This window comes from Aulostomus chinensis, chromosome 1 (assembly GCF_037954235.1).
Source record: "Aulostomus chinensis isolate RoL2024-O1b breed Wild chromosome 1, RoL_Achi_v1.0, whole genome shotgun sequence".
Classification (NCBI taxonomy): domain Eukaryota; kingdom Metazoa; phylum Chordata; class Actinopteri; order Syngnathiformes; family Aulostomidae; genus Aulostomus; species Aulostomus chinensis.
Genome location: NC_141320.1, coordinates 1287167 through 1295096, shown reverse-complemented (window position 1 = coordinate 1295096; position 7930 = coordinate 1287167). Strand labels below are relative to the sequence as shown.

General features: G+C 43.8%; 1 non-coding gene across 1 annotated transcript; it reads left to right on the top strand.

Moving 5' to 3' along the window:
- The first annotated feature begins 587 nt into the window (after positions 1-587).
- On the top strand, positions 588-670 carry trnal-cag (transfer RNA leucine (anticodon CAG)). Its single transcript has one exon. It is a non-coding gene; the product is annotated as a tRNA-Leu (tRNA).
- Positions 671-7930: the final 7260 nt, after the last annotated feature.

Below are 7930 nucleotides of genomic sequence, written 5' to 3'. Positions count from 1 at the left end.
TGTCAAGAAATCAGGCTGGTGGGTTTTTCAATGAGAGAAATTCTGGTAACTTAATTAAGTGGCATGTTTGTTGAAGCAGTAATTAACTGATAAATTAAGGAAGGCCTGGCCAGTCTTTGCTCCCAGGTCATACGATGGAGTTAGAAAGTCCTGAATCAATCTGGAGTTCCATGATTTCCTTGTGGTTCATGATCCTTTTGCCAATGTAGTCTGGAACAAGAGCAAGATGAACCTCCACATAGCAACAGGTTGATTGCAGGTGATGTCAAGTGGTATTTAGAGGATCCTCCACCTTGTGTTTGGTTCCATGGTGGAATGGTGAGCCCTCTGGACTCTGGATCCAGTGATCCCTGTTCAAGTCTCAGAAGGACCTTCCTGTCTGGAATGTGTCCCATGTAACAAACTGATCAAGAGATGTTACGTGGTTCAAATGTTCTGGTTCATTTCTTACTGCCATGAACACAGACTGTGTGTTTAATGTTAACAATAAATGTAACAACTAAGGAGCCAGTAGCTCCTGTGGAAAAAATTCTACTTTGTCAGTGAATGAATTCATTTGATATTGAAGTCTGCAACTTTCAGTGTCTGTCAGGATGGCCGAGCGGTCTAAGGCGCTGCGTTCAGGTCGCAGTCTCTCCTGGAGGCGTGGGTTCGAATCCCACTTCTGACAAAGGACATTTTCTCCACATTCCTATGCATCCACAATGGTACATTCCAAACCCAGTTGAAGCTGCTCTCCACTGATGGGAGTGAGTGGTTGAACTGGCAGCAGAGGAGGCAAAGGAGCTTCCCTGTGACGTCCCAACATCGCCTGGTTTCCTCCAACATGGAGCAGCCACCAAACTCTAACTTCAATGTTGGATCAAAGTCTGCTGAAGGAATGTGTTTTCTTTTAATTCACATTTTGTCCATTAACTTCATAATCAGAGACTCCATCTCATCACATGACTAAAGTCTGGGTTCTGTATTGGTGGTAAAATATCCTTCCATGCCCCTCACTAGTTTGCACACAGAAAAGCATATTTTACTGGTTTCAGATCTCTTAGCTTGTTCTCTCTCTTAAACCAGCTGAGGCAGCTTTCATTGTGTGATTTATTTTAAAATATAAATGTGGAACAGAACCATTGGAATCAGATGTCAGGACATTTGAAGGAATGTCAATCTCCTGTTGAAATGTTGCAGTGTGCAGCTGAGGCTCTCTGGCAGTGGCACCAGGAGCAACAATGGCAGAACCTGGACCCTCCTGGAGGAGAACCACAGGTGAGGGCCTTCTTGGCTCCAGATTGATGGAAATCAAGTGTCTGAGGCTGTTAGCAGCCATTAAGTTGATCTGGTTGGCGCTGGTATTTGTTCTTGCTGCAGCTCAGGAGTGATTCAGGAGAAGAGTTTCAGAACAGCCCAGGTTGGGGACTGGAATTTTAGAATTTCCCCTGGAACCAAACAACCTTGGAGGGTAAAACCTCCAATCCTAGCCACTCAGATGCAGCAGCAGAAGAAGCTGTCATCCACCCTGACAGTCAGAGCATCAAGTCAAGAAAACATCACCATCTTGTAGTTCCAAACCTCCACCTGTCAGATTCAGCTACTTCTGATTGTGGGACTTTAAACTTGACCACAATGGAATTTGGACAAGGAGTTTTCCTTCCAGTCCAAACATCATCATCCAGCCTCCAACCAGAGGTCCATCGGTTATCATGGAGCCACAGGTGGAGTCTGGATTCTTTTCTAGAATGAGACGGCAATGACAGTCCTGCCAAGTGACATCACTGACATGACAGGATGACTTCAGTCACGTGACTGGATGACTTCAGTCATGTGACTGGATGGCAGTGCAGATTCCAATGTAGAGGTTGGGGAAATAGTCTCTGAGAATCCAACTTGAAGCCACGCCCTCCTTGTTCTTCAAAAACCCAAACAGCGACCATCAGTCTCCCACCAATCCTGTACTTGGGTTCAATGTTGCTGTTCCATTTTGCAGCATTCATCCCCTCATTCTGGAGGCTTTAACATGAAAATGAAAATGCTGAGAGACATAAATGCAAATCAGAGTATTTGACCAGAGGTGACATATCTTTTAATGCCTTTCTTGTTATATTTGTTATATATGTTCTGTATGGTTATATTTGTTGTGGTTGTTATGGAGTTTATGGTTATTATCTCTGTTTCTTGTGTCTTTGTCTTTGTCGTCCTCCCCTTCGTCCGTCCTGGATTTTTGACCTTGGTTGCAGGAAGCGTGTGACCTCAAGTCCTTTTTCTGTGTTGCTGAACGTAGAGCCTTGCGTCATTGTGCTCGCTAAAGTGTGATCCTCCCTGCTAATTCCTTATTTCATTGACTAATTACCCACCAAAAATTAATACCTACTTGCTTTATTTGGCTGAAGTTTAAAAGACCATCATTCTGGTAGCAACAGTCTTTCTGCCTTGTAAACACGCTAAGCTAACGATGGCTTCTCCCTCTTGTTCTCCTCTCTCCTGCTCAGAGTGCCACATGTTTTGTTCCTCCTCTGCCTCCTGTAGTGATACTGATAAGTGTGTTAAATGTAGTTTTCTTGTTGTGTTGGAGGTGAGGCTTAGCGAGGTTGAATTGGACCTGCAGCGGCTCTGCACCAAAAGCTGCGAGAGCTAGCCAATGCTCACTAGCTGGTGCAGACCAACTTAGCTTAGCTCCTGGCTTAGGCCCAACTAGCGCTCCCCCAGAAGCTCCCAAGCATCTGGGAGAGCGCCAAGAAAAGTTGGGCCTAAGCTAGGATATGCTTGCTCATGAAGAATTGTTGGGTGTAAATTCATTTAAGGAGTGTTGAACTGGACCTGTTCTACTTGTAAAGTGTAACTTTTGTTATTTGGTGCTTTACAGGGTGATGACTTGCTGGGGACACTTTATCACAGCAGTGGACAAACATCAGCATTCATCACCCAGCAGCTCCTCTGATCAACAGAACAAGTTAAAGTATTCTGAGAAGGAGGGCATCGATCCCTCTACCTCTCACATGCTAAGCGAGCGCTCTACCATTGGAGCTAATTCCCCTGTTAAGGAGCACAGCAGATAATGCACCTTGACCTTCATGCATGGTTTAATGAGCGTCACCAGTTGAAGCTTCTCTGGTTGACCAATGTAATGGAGACCAAGGGTTCCATGACATCAATGATTAATTGATGTCATGATTAATTGACTCAAGATAAATTTGGCAGATATCTTATTATCCAATGCCAAATTTTCTCAATCAGACTAAACCTGGTTAATATATATGGGACAAATAATGACGACCCCACCTTTTTCAGAAATCTTTTCTTGTCACAAGCCACTTTATCTGGTCACCTTGTCATTGGTGGGGATTTCAACTGTGTACTTCAACCAGAACTGGATAGGTCTACTGGGGTAGACACCTCACACAGTCAAACAAGGAAAGAGTTATTTCTGTGTATGAAGGATTTGAACTTGATTGATGTGTGGAGAAATATGTATCCCAACAAACAAAATTACTCCTACTACTCTAGTACCTACCAGACCTTCTCGAGAATTGACTATTTTCTAATCTCAGCTGAATTAAGACCCCAAATTACAAAATCCTGGTATGACAGTATCTTAATTTCAGATCATGCCTCAACCTCATTTATATTCAGACTGCCTGGCAGGTTACACCACTCTTTAAGATGGCGCCCGCAAACAAGCTGGCTGAGAGACCCTGAATTTATAAAATTTATTGGTACACAAATTGATCTGTTTTTTGAATACAACACTGACCAAACATCCGCGTCTGTAAGGTGGGAAGCTTTTAAAGCCTTTTTAAGAGGCCAAATGATAAGCTTTACAAGCTTTAAGTACAAATCCCAAAGACTAGAAATGGAACACCTTGAAAAAAAAATAAAAGAAATTGAAAACCAAATTTACCAGAATCCTAACCATCATCAAACTATGGAGCTCCATAAACTGAGGGCGAGGTATAATGCTTTATCCACAAATAAGGCTACAAGGAGCCTGTTAAAACTAAAACAATCCTTTTATGAGCAAGGTGAAAAGGCCAGCAAGTTGTTGGCATGGCGCATTAAACAGATGCAAACAGAAAGAACAATAAACTCAGTTCAAACAGACAAAGGGGTGTTAACTTCTGACCCAGTTGACATTAACAACACATTTCTAAATTTCTATCATAGATTATATCAATCTGAATACTCAGATTTAGCTACAAACCACCAAAAGAACTTTCTAGACTCTCTAGATTTTGTCCCCTTGGATGAGGACTCTGTGGGCTCTCTGGAATTTAATCTTGGTGCCAGGGATTTGTCCGAGGCTATATCCAATTTGAAAGGAGGAAAGACTCCTGGGCCAGATGGGATACCAGTTGAAATATATAAAATATTTGAATCTAAACTGATACCACCACTACTTGAAATGTGTCAAGAATCATTCAATAATGGAGTCCTTCCTCTCTCTCCTAATATGGCAACAATTACATTACTATTGAAACCTGGGAAGTCACCGGACCAATGCGGATCTTACAGGCCAATATCCCTCATCAATTATGACCTTAAAATATTGTCTAAAATACTGGCTATGAAGTTGGAACGTATTTTACCCAAATTGATCCACTCGGACCAGAATGGATTTATACAGGGAAGGCAGGGCTTTCATAATATAAGGAGAGTACTTAATATTCTCGTTGAGAGGTCTGGGATCCCTGGCTACGCTGTCCTGTCGTTGGACGCAGAGAAGGCCTTCGATAGGATAGAGTGGTCGTATTTGTTTGAAGTCCTACAGAGGTTTAGTATTAAGGAAAATTTCCTTAGGTGGATTCGCCTTCTTTACTCTAACCCGCAAGCTGAAATTTTGACCAATGGCCTGGCTTCTAACTCTTTCAACCTTAATCGAGGCACACGACAGGGTTGACAGGGTTGCCCCTTGACTTTGCTCATGAAGAATTGTTGGGTGTAAATTCATTTAAGGAGTGTTGAACTGGACCTGTTCTACTTGTAAAGTGTAACTTTTGTTGTTACTTGGTGCTTTACAGGGTTATGACTTGACTTCATTGCAGCTTTGACCTGAGCAGGTGTTCATCCACATCTCAGTAACAGGGGGACACTTTATCACAGCAGTGGACAAACATCAGCATTCATCACCCAGCAGCTCGTCTGATCAACAGAACAAGTTAAAGTATTCTGGAGAATGAGGGCATCGATCCCTCTACCTCTCACATGCTAAGCTAGCGCTCTACCATTTGAGCTAATTCCTCTGTTAAGGAGCACAGCAGATAATGGAGGTTGACCTTCATGCATGGTTTAATGAGCGTCACCAGTTGAAGCTTCTCTGGTTGACCAATGTAATGGAGACCAAGGGTTCCATGACATCAATGATTAATTGAAGGTAGCATTTGTCTTGGTATTAACAGTTTATGTAAATTAGAGGCACACACACATGTTAATGGTGAGGTTTATTGAATCAGCAAACAAGTGAAACATTTTCTATGCCATGTGCTCCAGGGAGGGACCTGGGAAGCACAGGGGGACCGGCCATCCTGCCTGTGGAAAATGAAGACCCCAGTGTCAGTCAGTGGTAATCACTGTGCAAGGCCTGGTATTTAGTGTTGATCTAGTTTGTCTCATGTAAATGTGGCAGTTTCAGTCGTCACGGTCAGTCCTCACCTCTTCCTGGTGGTTTCCTTAAAGGGGGTGGAGCCAAAAGGGGAGAGTGGCCCAAGGAAGCTCCTTAAGAGCTGTAGGTGCAAACCTTTGCTCCCAGATGGGGGAGGGGGTACAATCACAGGCGAGGTTCATTGAATGATTATGTGGATGTATTATTGAGTTGGTGTAGTAGTCTGGAATCATGTATATATTTAGTCAGGTTAAGTTGTTGAGATGGTGCTGGTTTGATGTAAATATTGATTGTAGAGCATGGTTGTGGTCTCACCTCCACTCTATGGGCCATCCATCGTCATCTTGTGCTTATTCCTTACTAGTAAGGGTCGCGGGGGGGCTGGAGCCTATCCCAGCATCTATGGGCGAGAGGCGGGGTTCACCCTGGACAGGTCGCCAGTCCATCGCAGGGCCAACACACAGAGACGAACAACCATTCACACTCATACCTACCAGTAGAGAATCCAATCAGACTCGTCCCCAAATTGCATGTTTTTGGACTGTGGGAGGAAGCTGGAGTATCAGAGAGGACGGGGGGCACGGGGAGAACATGGAGACTCCACACAGAAAGCTCCCGCGCCCGAGCCAGGACTCGAACCTGGAACCTTCTTGCTGTGAGGGCGAAGGTGCTAACCACTGCACCACCGTGCAGGCCCGCTATGGGGGCTGGTCTGTCTAACTTCCTGCAGCCAGGAGGGAATTAAAGGCAGTCAGGGGTTTTTAATGTAAGTTGATGGTGTCTCATGCAATCTCTTTCAATACTCCAGTGGTGGTTTAAGTGATGAAAAACATGGGTTAGTTAGTAGGACTCTGTGTGTGTGTGTGTGTGTGTGTGTGTGTGTGTGTGTGTGTGTGTGTGTGTGTGTGTGTGTGTGTGTGTGTGTGTGTTTCCATGCAGACTTTCCCTTGAGACAACCGATTTGATTTGGAAACCATCTCATCTAAATCTCCTCTCCAAAAACCCTCTTCTGCAACTTTGTACCCAAGTTGTCTCCTCATCAGGCACCACAGTATCCAGTAGGTTCAGTTCAAACAGTCATCAGTGATTAATGTTCATGTTAAATGATGAGGTTTTGATTTATTCTTCCAGAATCATCTGAACAAACCCTCCTCAACACTGTGAAGCCTTCATCTGACAGGAGGAGTTTCTTTTCCCAGTGATTCCACTGACAGTGAAAAGCTTTGTTCATCAGACTGGTCTGATAGGTTCAACTACTGGTTGCTCTGGAGTGGAAACAGCAACCTGTCAGGAAACATTAGTCAGATCAAAGCCAAGATTAAAGAAAGAGCCTCCAGATCAAAGACAGAATTGATGATGATGTCATCAGGGGGCTTTGATAGTATATTTATTTGTACCTAGAATTCTGTCTTTGATCTCAGGAGGACATGAAAGAAACCCAGTTGAGGAAAGCAGAGGAGAACATTCAGCTTCATTAGAAACACTTGAACTGTTGAACAGTAGAATTTGTTTGAAACAGTTTACAACACTGAGTGACAGGATTGAAAAGGGGAGATTTTGGTATTTTCAGTTTAATTCTAACTTAAAACTGGGCATGAACATTTTTAGTCGTTCACATTCTAACATACAGAGGAAGTCATGACATTCCCTTTTTTTTAACCTGTCCTGTTCAGGAAATGGAAATGGAAATTTAGCTGCTATGTTGAATCAGAAAAACCTTTTGAAGTCTACTTTTGCTTCAGTCAGAAAGTAGACTGTTGTTAACTCTCACAATGGTTGGTGATTGTGGAGGAAGAAAATATCATTATGAACCTCTTTTTAACAGACACATATTTCTAAAGACTCAGGTTTATTATTTTTCTTCTTTTAGCAGAGGATGGTTTCGATCCATCGACCTCTGGGTTACGGGCCCAGCACGCTTCCTCTGCGCCACCATTGACAGAACAGTCCTTGTTTTAGGACAGCATTATCTGTGTTTGTCTCTGCCCTGCTCTCCTGCTCTCTTTCCCTCATTTAGTCCTTGACATGATCCATGCTCTACAGCTCTGCGGGTGGAATGAAGACCTGCGTCTGCTCTGCCCGTGCCGTCCTTCGTCTCAACCTAAATTGTTTGACCCACCTTTATAATGCTGCAGACAACACAACCAAACTGGCCCCGATCAGGATTTGACAGGCCGAAACATGCCCTAAAAACACCATGAATAATATCCACCACCTTCTGAACGGGGCCTGGCCCGTCTCCTGCATCAGGGGCCGCCGCAGTCGCGCATCAGCTGTTCAACAGCTGTTCGCCGCAACACTCAATGAGACAAAGACATCGAAGCTCAAACTGCTGTTGAGGAT